General features: G+C 40.7%; 1 protein-coding gene across 2 annotated transcripts in view; it reads right to left on the bottom strand.

The window, feature by feature from the left end:
• WDR33 (WD repeat domain 33) overlaps positions 1–14671 on the bottom strand; it is a 66062-nt gene extending 51391 nt beyond the window's left edge. The window contains exon 1 of one of the 2 annotated variants that reach the window (XM_063408731.1): positions 14521–14671. The gene's annotated coding sequence lies outside the window, so the exon portion shown is untranslated. Of the gene's footprint in view, positions 1–14499 lie in introns of both variants that reach the window. The other variant, XM_063408732.1, reaches the window with a different exon arrangement.
• Between the last annotated feature and the right edge of the window lie 272 nt (positions 14672–14943).

Here is a 14943-nt window from a genome sequence, read left to right as displayed (position 1 = left end):
AACATCTCTGGCAAGTGCAGCATCTCATTAGACTGACTTGGTAACTGGAATGAAGGGGGAGAAGACAGAACAGCTTTCAAAAGAACAAGCCTTCCTCTGGTGGCTGGCAGGCTCATCTGCCTGGAAGCTGCCCCGTTCCAGGCATCCAGGGGGTTAAACCAGACCCCACACGTGTCTGACTGCTCCAAACACTCCCACTCTGGATCACCAGCTGAACACAGAGCTACTCAAACATTCAGGCTGCCTGAAACAAGGTATCCTAACCTTCTCACACAGGAATTACTTCAAGTTCCTCTAACACCATCCTGAACTCTCTCAAAACTTGGCAGGAGATCTCAAACTGCTGTAAAGGAGGTTTCAAGTGTCAAATAATCAAAAGCAAAATGTTACTGTTGGGGGGTTTATATAGAAGAAGAGAAAGTGGCTTCTTTAAAGGAGCAGAACCAGCTGGCATTAAACATACAACTCCATTAAAAGTAGCTATGTACAACTCCTAAACATACAACTCATTAAACATACAACTCCTAAAAGTAGTTATTCAATAGTCAGAGGAAAAAACCCAACAAAAACCACCAAACCACCCCCCCCCACAAAAACCACCAACACACGAGAAGCCCCAGAAACCCAGATGGAATTTCCAGCACTAGTCTCTCTCAAGTCTGAAGCAGGACACTCCCCTATACCAGTGCTCAAAACCAGGGGGAAGAAGGTATATTCCCAAACCCACACATCTATACCCTCTAACAGGCAATGCAAAAATAAATGTCCAGAACTGAGACCAAGAATGCAGACAAAGATTATGCTGGGGCTTCAAAAAAAACATTTGATCAGCTATGTTTGCAAGAAAACATTACATCCCAAAAAACTCTTTGCAGAGAAACATGGCAAAGCAGAGAGTTAATACTTTATTGTCATGTTCCAGGAAAAATCTGCTAAGAAATTTTCTGTACTACTAATGTTGGTAAATACAGCATTAAGGTGTGATACGGATCCATTTAGTTGTAGGTGAGTCCAATCAGTGTCTACCTTAAATTAGCATAAAGAACCTTCACTTAAGGTGCAATCTACATCAGTAAAAAGTGGCACCAAAGGCACAGAGATGTTAATTACACCTCTTCATGCCTATAGATTATTCCACACTCATGATTCTAACAACACAATAAGTGACACCACAACTACAGCAACATGACAGGGGAGATGACACAGGATCAGAAAAATGAAGCATTTATATTCTGCTTCTTCAAGTTTTGAAATCACTGCCTCTTATCATGAAAAGCTTTCTACCTGCATTTACAAGCTCTGAGAAAAGTATTGTTTATCCAGCTGCTTAGGACCATTTTCTTCTTTCTAATAATTGCTTGCAATGTTATGCTTTATCCACATAATATCCTCATCACCTCATGTGTGCATATCACCAGTATACAATCTATTAACAGACATATAAAGATGTGTGTACATACACATACATTAGTGCATATACACACCAAGTGAAGCTTCTAAACAAAGCAGCTTTAGGAATGGTTTTGGCACACAATTATCACATGAAACCAGAGCATTTTTTCCCAAAGACCTCTATTTGAGTCAGAAAACTATACCCATTTAATGGCTATCAGTGTCCTACTTGGTTTTTTGTTGGGACAGACCAAAGCCTCAGCAGGCTCTCTTTAAGATCTGTTTTATCAGGCACAGTGTCAGAATTCAGCATGTCCATTAGCTAAAGCTCCTTTGGTATTGGCAGTGGGAGCAGAAACATGCAAACAAATATTAGAGGACACTGCAATCCAGTGTAGCAACATCAGATTTTCTGTTTTAAGCAAAGTACCAAACTTTTTCTTTATTTTCAGAGTGCATCAACAGGAATTTTAATGGAAGAAACCGTATTTTCCTTAATTCACACAATCAGAACCAACTGCAAGATCTGTTTTCAACATCTGGCATAAGCCACCTCTCATTTTCTTGTTTCTGGACAGAAATGTCCAACCAACTGCTTTTTCTTCTAGTTCACTATACCCTCATCGTAATGTGAACTAACCTTATTTTTGTATTCCATTTTTCCTTGCATCCTTATCAGTTTCTCACTTCCTGTCCCCATGAACATCCCTTTCAAAGCCTCACACAATCTGAGACATAAATTTGGCTGTCTTTGGGGATATAGATGCTACAAGACAAGCCTTTCATTCCCCCCTAGTGGTGCCATAAGCATGCCAGGTCTATTAATGCCATTGAGCAATCTGAGGGATGCTACTGGAGGAACAGAATTAAAAATGAAAAAATCTCTCAAAAATCTCCCACCCAAAGCAGCATGGAGTAAGGGCAGATGGATTTGGGCAGTTTCCTTGCTTTTCACAATGAGCAAAAAGTCACATGCAGTGTTAGTCAATTACAGAAGATGGTCACCACTGAATTAAAGTACCCAAATAAGGCTATAAAGGTAATAGTGGGATTTAATGTAGTAGTGTTATTACTTTACCATCTTATTTGGATATGGTTGTTCCTTTTATATAAAAATGAACCCTGCATTAAGTTTTGAAAATTGACAGATTGCAACTTCAATCACGCTACCACAGCATTTCACACATAACCTCACTAAATGAAAATAAAACAAATCAGGCCACTCAAACCAAACTAAAGCCACTAAACTGGTAAAGCTTGGAGAAAAAGACTCCTGGCTTCTATTAAATCATCATTACTTAAAGGTAGCTCAATGCTACAAGAAAAAAAATCTGATTTATGTATAATCTTGACATATTTCATACGGTTTATGCAAAAAATAATGCTCATCATTAATGAAATGCAGTTAACTGGCAACTAAAACATGCTTGCCTATTTAATAGGTATTTTTAACTGAAGGTAAAGAGACTTGGGTGGAATACAGTGTTATAAACCAAAGATGTCACAAGGAAAGTATGTTTCCAAATGGTAGCAGAGACAGTCCTGCAGCACAGTGCCAGCAGCAGACCCTACGCTGCTCACCAAACACAACACGCTGAAGCTTCAAAGACACTGCCTGAAACGGCTAAAGCAGCAAAGGAAAAGGAGTGCTAAAACTTTCCTATTTATATAATATTTCCTTAAATGTGTGTTAGTTCTACTATAAAGTTCACGCAGACCCTAAAAGCACTTTTACAGAGTAACAGAAACAGGGAGAATTGACAGTAGTTATTTGCAGGGCACTCATAGGAGTTCAAAGCATGGCTGGGACACTCAGTGAAAAACAGGATTGGAGAAGAACCATCTCAGCTTGCTGGGGCCTAAGAACAAGATGAGAACACTACAATGCACAAGCACCTCACCAAGTTTATTGTTCAGTACATCTTTCTTTGGTTAGCAAAGCACTTTTAAATCTACAATATATAGATAACTAATTTTAAAAATCAGAAAGTCCTACTGTCAGTAGTCATCTCTGAGAAAACATCTCTCTGCATTTTTTAATCTGTGTATCAAGAAATTTTTAAGTGCATCTGAAAAAACACACCTGTTCTGAAAACCAATCATATCAAATACAATTTAATGTTATTCCTTTCCCTCTTTTACAGAGTATCAACGCTAAATCTCTGCTTTTCTTTTGTCCCTTGGGAGAATGTGCATCTCTGCTCTGGACACCAGCAGTGGATCCTTCCATGGCTTCCCCTTCCTGAGGAAAGCTCTTCCTTGGTCTCCTCATCCAGCCTCTTTCCTTTCCTGGGAATCCTACCTCTTCCCAGTGCAAAAGAACTATGTGAAAAGATATATTCCAGACATAAATGTTCGAACTTTTGCCATCTTCAGCAACTATGTTATAGAAAATTTTAAAAAAGGAAATAAACATGCATGTACACACACACAATTTCTCAATTACACAGAAACAGAGCCAGCCATGCTGGTTAAAGATTGAGAAGAGCGACAAACAAGTTCTGGAAATCATAAAATTTCCAGGCAGGGGGTTACATAGAGAAAAAAAAAAGGATTCTTCGTTTCTGCAAGCCATTTAAATAAACTGTCTCTCAAATATTTTAAACTAAACAAGATGGACCCAAAATAATTTCTCTTTTAAACAGAAAATGAACCTGAGTAAAAGATTTGTTCTCAATCAGGGTTTCTACATCTCCCTTGCTTCACTCACTGATAGGAATGGAGCAGGAGAGCTGCAGGTATGCTTAAAACCTGCAGAATTATCAGAAAATCACTCTACCAAAGCCACTGTAAAACCAGCACTAGCAGCAGCAGGCTTCTACCACATTTTCCTGAAGATACACTTGAAATATGCCAGAACAAATTTGTATGTCTGTCAATGAATTAATCTCTCACAGCAGATGAGATTTATTTCTGCTCCATTCAGATGCCATCATTTTTCTAATGAAAAGATTAATCTTACATTTCCTTCACTGCACATAAGGTAAATCCACTCAGAAAACACTGACGAGAATACAAAAAAAAAAAAACAACCAAAAACCCACTATGCCAAATTGCAGATGTAGTGAAAACAGATTAATCTGACCCATTCCCCAAATTGCTTTGTGTTTCAATTTCCTACTGCGTTGGAAAAACATTTAATCAGATTCATAAAACAAGATTAACCAATGTCTGAAAATTCTACATCTTTGTGAGACAAAAAATCAAAAATCTCAAGTAATTTTGAGTACTTTTCTTATTACATGTAGGTTGTATTATTTTTATTTCAGAACAGATTTGAGACAGATTAAGCTGTTTCATTAGAATATAATGGCATCTTTCCCACTGATTATGAGAGAGAATTGGTGTATTAAGGAGGATTATAAAATTAGTTCAAAAACTAGACTCAATAATGAAGTACAAAGTTGCCCAACTTTTTAGTCAAAAGCAGACCCGTAACAGTAAAAAAACTGTGTAAGGTTCTTGACCTCTGAATATTTAAAAATCTTATTCCCACTTTTGAATTACATAAAGGCACTGCAGCATGCATTTTTCTGCATTTTTATATGCATATGTCAAAATATTTTCTACAAGGCATGCAGACGTGAGCATAAAAAGTTTAAACTTAAAACCAAACCCATTCTTACAATTTGAGAGACTCCTTAATTATCTACAGGTGCTGGAGGTCCATAATACAGCAAATCAACAAAGCAAAAATCCTGCCCTGTGTTACACAACACTGCTATTATGCAACATCCCTATTCTCTGCAGCAGGCACATTTTCCCTGGGCTCCACTGCTCTGCTCCCAACACATCTGCAACCATTCTCTATTGTTTTCTATTTGTGAACCAAACTTTCCTAGAAATGGAGTTAAAAATCTGACCATGCAAATCAAGGGAAAGAATTTAGCAGCTTTCCCCAATCCAGTCATTGTGTTCCAAAACAAAATGTAAAAAAATATAATAAAAACCTCATTTTTCATTAAAATTGCAGAAACATACTTCAATTAATAATTGTCTAAGTCACAATAAACTACTCTGCCCAAAACGCTCTCAGATCTGTTCTTATTTGGAAATATTCCAAGGTCTTTTGTTTTGTGCACAGTCCAAAATCTACTCCACTGGCATGATCAAAAACCTAAAATGCAGAAGCACTTTTTTTCCTCTTTAACTTCAGTTCTGTACTTTCACAATGCCCAGCTTCAGCATGAAGTTCAAATCTCTGGTTTTCAACAGAACCCAAACATACACACACTGTGTGGAGTCTGAAAGACACAGCATGGCAAAATGGGATTATGTTGATGCAGTGCTGCATTTAAAGGGTTTAGGTCCTGCAGGAAAAGGAGTGCTGACATTTAACTGACAAATGGGCCTACACCCTGAAGTTTCACATAAAAAACACACAATGCTCAACAGCTTCTGAAACAGGAGAGCAAACTTTGAGGCAAATGGAGCTACCTAAAATCCCAGGGAGAACAGCTTCAAGCAGCCAGTGTGGAAGTCTCAGTTACAGCCTGGGGACAAGCTCCAGCAGCTGAGCCTGCTTAGCTGTGTGTAAGTTACACACACTTTACCACCTTCTCTAAACACTTCCTTCAAATTGTGGATTTCTAGTACTCAACAAATACTAATCATAATCAAATCAAACGTTCCTTATTTTATGCTCAAGCTGAACCCTTGACTCATTCCAAAGGAGACATATTTACAGGAGATTATGTGCTTATTATAAAACCCCCTCAAAATACTTCAGTTCCCAGGAGTCAGACAGTTCCTGCTTTAACTCCCTGCCTACAGCAGAGAAAACTGCTTTTGTGAGTGGAACAGCCAGGAATCACTGCCTTTCTGCATCTCACAAAAGAAACTTCTGTGAGCTAAAGTTTCTTGAGCTGTACTTGAAAACAAACATGCAAACAACCACATGCAGCAGGAGGACAAAAGACAGATGCACCTCAGCTAAAAGAGACAGGTTTGGATTGCTGCCATGATTTTATTACCAATTGGATACCTTGGTTTTACCTTAACGTTTACTCACAATCTTTTTTTTTAATAAAACATTCTTCCTCCCTCTAAACTTACCAAATACCTCCTCATTCAGCTGCTGCTTAGCATTTATTTATTATTTATTTTATTACAACCCAAACTGTTTTTTATTGTGAGTCCCTGTGATAACAGCAATTCATCTTAACCAGCTGAAGAGTCACAGCTTGGTTTTCACACTGAAGTCATTACTGATGCTGCCTTACCTTGGTCAGGAAAACAAAACTTTAGGACTAATGTTTAAAAACACATAAACATGCCACGACAAACACTACAGAAATGATGTATGAAAAGTAGTTTAAAAGAAAAAACAAGCCTGTCATCCTTGCTAATCCTAAATATCAAGACACTCCTCAGCTGGTTATAGTATCAAAACTTAGTGAACAAAAAGTCACAGGTGAATCTGTATGAGATGCTCCTGCCAGTTTTATTCAATATGCAGTTGGCCTTCCTTGTGAGAACACTGCTGTTTGCTATTCCCTGGGTCTCTCCAGTGAGCCTGCTGAGCAGGCAGGGATTGTGCAGCTCCTAAAATCCCTGAGCTCTGCCTGCCCTGGCTGATTCCCAGGTGTTCTGGTGACCCATCCCTCAAGCCCCTCCTGACTCAAGTACTGCTGTTAGCTACATAATGCGATGGACAGGGACAAACAAGAGAGCGGGAGAAAGAGTGACAAGAAATTCTCCAAAAAAATTGTTCAGATGACTTTATTATCAGTGGAAAAGGACTAGAAGGACTATGGCAGTTTGTAGAGCAAAACTTGAGTAGGGAAACAGAGCAAATTGTCTGCTTCAGGAAAAACCTTCTGAAATTCTGATGATTGATGAGAAGAAAAAGTTCATATAATCTAGCAACAATTTCATTCTTCTCATTCACACTATGGAACAGAAACACACATTTTAATATACTAAAGACAGTTGAGTATCTGAGACTCTAAGAGTTGCAAATTTAATGCTGACAAGACACCAAAGCGTTTTTAGTAAAACCTGGGAATTAGTAAGAGCTGTAACATGTTATAAAGATTTACTTTTCACAACCCTCATCTGTTAAATGATTACCAAACATATCTAGAACTCTTGCAACATTTGCTTTTGCACAGAAGTTGCAAACATCAACAGAACTAAAAGAAAATCTTTACTTCATGACCCCAGGAATGCTCATTCCCAGCCTCTCTCCCTCCTTTAATGTTACTCAGGCCCATCTTCTGAAAAGGAATTCTGTTTGCCATACCAGTTTCTGTGCCAAATAAAGGCAGAAGAGTGTCCAAAGTTTCTCCAATTACACAATTGAAGTCCGGAATGGGTAGCAGGGGGCAGGATGATAGTGCTATCATGTGATCATGTGAAAAAATCTGCCTTTATATGGGGAGAGGTGTAAGAAGGTTAAAAAACCCAAAAACCAACTAAAAGCAATTTCAGCAGTTATTAACTGTATTTCAAAGATCCTTTTTCTACTTCTCTCTCCAAAAGAGATTTTATACTTCAGTAGAACTCCAGATGAAAGAACTTTTTATTTTGCTGCGTATTTTAATGTTAAAATCCATTCACCACCGATGTCTGTACCCTAACCTGCAGCCAGAGGTGGAGACTTGGTGCAACAGAGTTCTCATATTCAGGGCACCTAAAGGTTATTGACACAGCTCATGTATTCAATGTAAGAAAAGAAGAGACTAAACAACTGTACATCCACACTTCAGAATAAATGGCCTATAACGCACTACCCTACAATATTTTCTTCACAATATCCAAGATTTTAAGGGATTTTTTATTCTTTTTTCATAACAAGATGTAGCAGATGCACACACACTTGTCCAAGACTGAAATTTGTTATCTGCCCCAACAGCAGAGTAGCTAAATTAGCAACTATGTTTATAGCAAAATATGCAAATTAGTATCTACAGTTGTTACACCTAGACTAAGCTAATGAAGAAACATCGTTAAGCAAAAGTAGTGGAATTGCAGCAAACAATTCAAACATTATTGAATCATACAATGCTGCTCAACAAACCTGATGAACCCTGCTAATTATCAATGCTCCCCGTTTTTGTCCTACTGTTGAAGCCAAGGAGTTAAAACCAAAAACACAAAAAATCCCCAAACAAACAAAACCCAATAACAAATCTGATCAAACACCTGCTAAATTAAGGAAACAGTCAAAGAAAACAGCACCTCTAAAACTATTTTGATCAAATAAAGTTCTGACTGCAGATTATTTATATGAAGATCTTCAGAAGTGCAGCTTCTCACTATCTGCTTCAGTTAAGATTTGAAAGACTAGCACATGTGCAAACTACTATTTTGCCACAGTTTGGTGTGGAAGATTAATGATAACCCCAGTTTGCTGGTGGTTAGGCTAGAAACTGTTCAATCCCATGAGGGACTAACTTACAATAGGAAAAATTAACAGTTTATTCTAGTTTCAAGCTCGGAGTGTATAAAAATACAGGTATCACTTGAGCAGTCCTAAGTTTTGTCTGAAATTTTCACCCATTTTCAAATACAACCAACCTAGACATTTCTTCTATAAGAAACTTTCAGTACTAGAATACTTCTAAAATTGATGGGTGATGCACACACATCTCATACAACTGAAAATTACTTAGAAATGCACTTTCTTTTAACTGGAATCACAGAGGCAGGTTTTTTTCAGGAATATGTTTTCTGTTCTTTGCTTGTGGATTACGAACCATGCAATGCCTACATACAGTTATGAATATATATGCATAGAGATATAGATATATAGCTAAAAAAACCCATTTCAATTCTTTAGTAAACAGCCTTTGCTTTTACCATTTAGTAGAGTACAATAAAAGCATGTGATCATCTTCTATATCAATTAATTCCTCAGCAAAGCCAAGCTCACACAAAGCCTTTCAAGGAGAAAGGGTTCAGTGTCAGATTCTCCCTAAATACAAGAGTCATCAAGCTCCCCATGAGAACTCAGCAGAACAGCACCACAGAGCTCCAGTTTTGAAAGATGGAGTTCTCCAAAAGTCTAAAATCCCTTGGCATTTCATATCATTTACTTCATATCTCCTGCCTTGAGAATATCAGCAAGTTTTCCTTTCAAAAGCAGCACTTCCATGCCCAGTTCTAGGCTGGTATTTTCATCTTACTACACAGAAAGCTTGGCAGCTGTGGCTTGTATTAGGCAGGAGTCTACAAAGATATTACTAGAAATAGCTACTTCATTTATTAGGTTTAGATTTGCTAAGGAGACCAAAATATTTCTATTCATGCATAGAAGAAGACTGTAAAATATAGTTTGATGACTGATTCTAGCATGACTTTAGCTCCAGTCTCTGTAATTGAGAAACAGTGCAAACACTGCAGAATGAACATACTCGTTCAGTCTGCACTCCTGCTCCCTGCAATTCTGTACAATCCCAAATTTTCTTGTGGTAACATTTCACCAGTCTCTGCAAAGAGCTGCAATGATTTGCAAACGTGCAAACATGGCCTGAGAGGAAGAAATTTTCAAAGGTAAGTGGTGTTTTTTACCAGCATGGGGGAAGGAGGACAAGGGTAGCTTCTTGTGACCACACAATTTCAGTGCAGCAAGAGCAACTGAGGGAACTTCAGCACTGAATTGCTGAAATGACCCAAAGCAAAACTAAAACTGCTGAGACCAAAACCAAAGCAGCCCTGGCCTAACCCCAACTGTGCGCTCCCTCCCACGATCCCTCCTTCAAGCCAACATAAACATCTGATGACCACACTGGACACGCACCTAAAAAACTGCTCAGTGTTCCAAGACCATTTGAGCTAATATCGGTCAACACCCAGAGCAGCCTGTCAGGCTGCTTTGGAGAATTCCAGGGAACAACTCCACTGACCCAGGAGGAAAACCAAAGGATCAGAAGCAGGGGAAGTTACCACTCAGCAAGCCGTGCCAGATTCCTGCCCAGGTCCAGAGCCTTCAGGCTGGAAATCCAGCACTTCCATCAGCTCAAGCTGTGGTGCCACTAAACCAGCTCAGCGTGCAGCTCCTATCAAACCCCAAACTACACATGAAAACTCCAAAACTCACAGTAAATAAAATAACAGTCCCTGTGCTGCCAAAACTGCACCATGAACACAAAACTACACCAAAGCCATAAACTACTACAGACTCTTGTTATCCAGTCTCTGGCCTCTTTCAAAAAAAGACACACTAACACATTCTTTTGTATGTTTCTTTTGTATTATTTGGAATAATGATTTAAAGGAATCCTCAAATGCTTAAACCGCAGAAATATGGACTAATAACTGTACCCCTGTGTTCATACTGAATTATCTAAAATATTATTATGAAGAACTGACCAGTGCCAATAAATCTATATCTCTAGTGGTAAAACTGCTTTTGGCCTATCCCACCAAATTGCAGAACTTCCTGGCACTCACTGTAGTAAAGTCACAGGTGAGCAACTAAAGAGCCACCCCAATTCCAAGCTTTGTGACCATCTACTTCGAGTTAAAACTCAGTACTGCAGACACGACCATAATTTCAGGGTGTATTTTCAGCAGAGCTGATGTGTCAGATCAGAACGGTGCAGGCTGCCTCAGCACGCTCACCTCACCCAGCACACCCAGGCCAGTGCCATGCACAGACAGGGATGTGCCATCACCTCCTCTCTCCCACCTCACTGCTACCAGAACCCACACTGAACATCCAGGCCAAAACAGAAAAGTGAGCCAGACTAAACACACACATCCTATTTCTGCTCGCAGTACAGCTGCCTGCACCACTGCATCAACTTCTGGACAGGCAGAAGAATACTATAATTTTAATTATTTAAAAGGACCTAAAATTCCAGATTAAATAAAATTTACAACTACACTGATAATATGTTCAAAGCTTCAAAAGTTAATAGAATTTTTTTGAACCAGTATGCTTCAGTATGCTGAAGACTAATTAAACAGCACCAAAGAGCTCATATGGCTTGTTATTGTTCTTTGCATCAAAATCAACTAACAAAGTGAACAGAAAATTGGAAGTGTTCAGATTTAACAACAGCGTATGGAAAAAAAAAATCTATTCAAAGGAAAAATTAAGTTGAAGATAAAGTTCTAACTCTTTTACTAACAGAAAAAAATGTACCAGGGTTACTTGATGAAATACATGAGAGGAAGAAAGATTTTCATTTGTGTCTAAAGAACGAGGAAAATGGCTAATACTTTTTTATATTCTATCTAGATGTGTAAGAACACTTCTACGTAATTGTTTGAAATATGAGCTTTATCAGGTTTAGACAACAGTGACATTCAATATTGTAGAGAGTCTTTCCTTCTACTGGTGAGAGGAAGTGTGATTTTTCTAAGCCACAGTTCGTGTAAAGGCTTAGAACAGAGGCCCAGCTTTGCTGCAGAGGCAGCGCAGCAGCAGCAGCAGCCAGAGTTTCACTGCACAGCCCTAAGCAGGACCAGGAATCACTGCAAACACTGCCTCGACAGCAAACGTGAGCAAAAGTACTATTACCACACCAGAGGAACCAGCTCGCTGCTCTCCTGCTAAATATACACTTCAATCTCCATTTCGGGTTTCACAACAGCGTGATGGGTACACGCAGCCCGAGTGTGGAGAGCAGGCTGAACCAGAAGTGACACCATGAAATGCTGAGTAGCTTCTTTAAATACCAGTGAGCAAGAACAGATTGCTGGAAGTTTTAGCACCATTTGGAAAACAGTGGACCATGTATGCTCCAAACTGAAGTAAAATTACTAGCAAAACACAAATCAAAACCAGTTAGCTATCAGAAGCTCTGCTTCTCTGCTCTTACCTTCAGATATTTTCTGCGATAAGCAAAAAATCAAGGTTATCCTAAGGTTTTAATCCTTTGAAAGACCCTTAGCACATCTCCTCCCCATCACCAAGCTCTAACAATGTTCAGTTTCTGCACAAATAAACCAACCAGGCCCACACAGCTGTATTTTTACTGTCAATAACATAACTATCCAGTATTAGGAATGTGAACATGGCAAATAAAGAACAAATTTTGTAACATTCCCAAACAAACTGCAGAAAGCTTCCAGCTTGTTTTTACAAGTAGTTTCTAACTTACAACCTCAATCTGAGCAAGGCCAAAATGATTTTCATTTCCAGTGCTAGCAAACTAACTCTTGAAATTCCCTAGATACCTGGCTGGCAGATGCACAAAATGAAGTGTTGTGCATGGAATCACCCCAGTCCAAATTTAAACTGTATTCCTTCCATATGGCTACTCAGCCTAATGTCCTCTCCATGGCTGGTTTGGGAACTAAACAGGAGATTTCTTATCCCCTTCTGAGGGGAGGTCTCCCTGCTGCAGCAGCAGAAGGCATTCCTACTACCTCTACCTCAAGCACAGTTTAGGAGAATTCGACTTTTATTTCCTGTGCTGATTTCACAAATACAAGATTAACAAGAAATTGTGAATTCTAGCAGTCCAAACAGTTTAATATTTACTGCTCCAAGGGTTCCATGGAGGAGCAACACCTTGGGCAACAGAGAATACCTGTCACTGTTTGTAGTGACCGATATTTGAGTCAAAAGGTTTTAGCAGCTCTAAGAGTAGTTGCTCACACCTAACATTCTCTGCAGCTCTAAGGTTTTTTTCTCCCCTCAATCTTTCAATACTTTCATCTGGTTTTAGTATCCACATTCTCATTAGAACTATTATAACACAACTGAACAAGATGTTAAGAATCAGATTTTTGAAGCACTTTCAACAATTATATATTCTTAGAGTAAAATGATGGCAGAATATTGCAGCAAATCACTGAGAATTAAATGTCAGTTTACTTGAAAAAGAACTTAGGAGCAGGGAACCCTGAAGTATTTTGGCACAATACTTTTTGCCTACTATAAACTCTCTGACACACAATATTGCCTCTCTTAAAGGAAGGACAGGGCATAATTTAAGGATAAGACTTAGAGCATCGAGTTAATCATAAAAGAATAAAAATATGCTGCAAGAAAGATGAGGGACTACTGCCTACATGGAAAAACATTCCCAAATAGTATCCAGAAACTACAAGCAAGGATATAATGAGGTACAACATTTGTAGAGCACAGAACTACTTACCTATGACAATTCTGTCACACAGATGTGCTCAAGTTAACTGCTAATATTAAAAAATACTGTATTTCAGACTATACAACTATTTACTCATAACAAAGAAGCTCACAACAGTTGGCACGAGAGAAATAACATACACCTCAAAGGAGGCAAGAAGCTGAATGAGCTCTCTCCAAGGGAAAAACGCTGAGCTATTTTTTTCAAGCTGAACAGGTCCCCTAGGTTTGCTAACCATGCACAGGCTGATGAGTCTCCATCGGTGGAATGTGACACCACATGATCATCAGCCCCTCCACCGCGCCAGCACAGGCGTCTGCTGTGTGTTATTACACTCTATACTCTAACAACAGTGTGCTTCTACAGCGTTATACAGTACAAAACGTGAGCAACAGCCCTCCCAAGTGCCGTAAGAAAACTGAAAGTAATGATTTCTCATCCTTTTACTAATGTTTATCAGTCTTACAGAACTATGACCGTTCTTTAATGGCAAATGCAGTTATCTCACTTAGCATCTGAGAAGCTTAAATACTAACCTTAAATACTACATCTGTGGCTTTTTCTTTCTCTCCTTAATACACAGAGGGTAACCCTTGTGAAGGACTACATGAGTAAAAAAATTCGAGGTATCTAACAGGGTCGGTCTGTAATGGCCAGAGCTTCCCAGCCCTATCTTTAAAGCAGCCACAACCCGATCTCCACTCGGACGCAAGACAGAGGGAAGAATATTAAAAAATAATAAAATTAAAACAAGTGGAAAAAGTCAGGATTGAGAGACTCGGGCGAAGCCACCAACAGACACCTGTGCAGTGCAGAGGACAGGGGCCCTGCTGTCCGCTTCCAGGCCCGGGCCTCGAGCACACCCCACCCGGCGCGGTGCTGGGCTCTGGCTCGGCTCTCGCCGCTCCCCAGGGCGCCCCGGCCCGGGGACTCCCTGTTCCCGCCGGAGGCCCCCGCCCTGCCCCGGCCGCGCCGCTCCAGGGCCGCGGCCTAAAGATGGCGGAGACGGCCGCGCTTCCCTGCTGCTCACCCGCCTCGCCCGACACCTCGCCGCACTCACCGCCCAGCCAGCCTCTCGTACCGGGACTCCGCGCTCCACCGACACCTCGCCGTCCGCCTCGTTCTCCTGGCCTCGGCAAACTCCGCCGCCGCCGCCGCCTCACGACCCGCGGCCATCCGCCATCTTCCCTCCGCCTCCCCCGCCAGCAGCGCACGCGCCCCACGCCAGCGCGCACGCGCACTACGCCGGGGCGGGCGGGCGGGGGCGCCGCGCCTGAAGGGCCGCGGGCTGCAATGCGCGTGCGCGATGGCGGAGGGGCGGGGCGCGCGCCCCTTTCGCGAGCCCGCCCCGCCGGCGCACCAATTACAGGGCGGAGGCGCGCAGAGCTGCGCGCATGCGTGGAGGGCCCGGTCAGGGGCCGTCCCGGATGTGGCCGCGGTGGAGGCGGCGCCGAGGGTCCCTCAGAGCCGCCGGGCCGGGACCTCCCCGGACACTCTCTGGACC

The sequence above is a fragment of the Prinia subflava genome, chromosome 11 (assembly GCF_021018805.1).
Source record: "Prinia subflava isolate CZ2003 ecotype Zambia chromosome 11, Cam_Psub_1.2, whole genome shotgun sequence".
Taxonomy (NCBI): Eukaryota; Metazoa; Chordata; class Aves; order Passeriformes; family Cisticolidae; genus Prinia; species Prinia subflava.
Note: the sequence above shows the minus strand (reverse complement) of the source record. Positions and strands in the feature narration are given on the sequence as shown.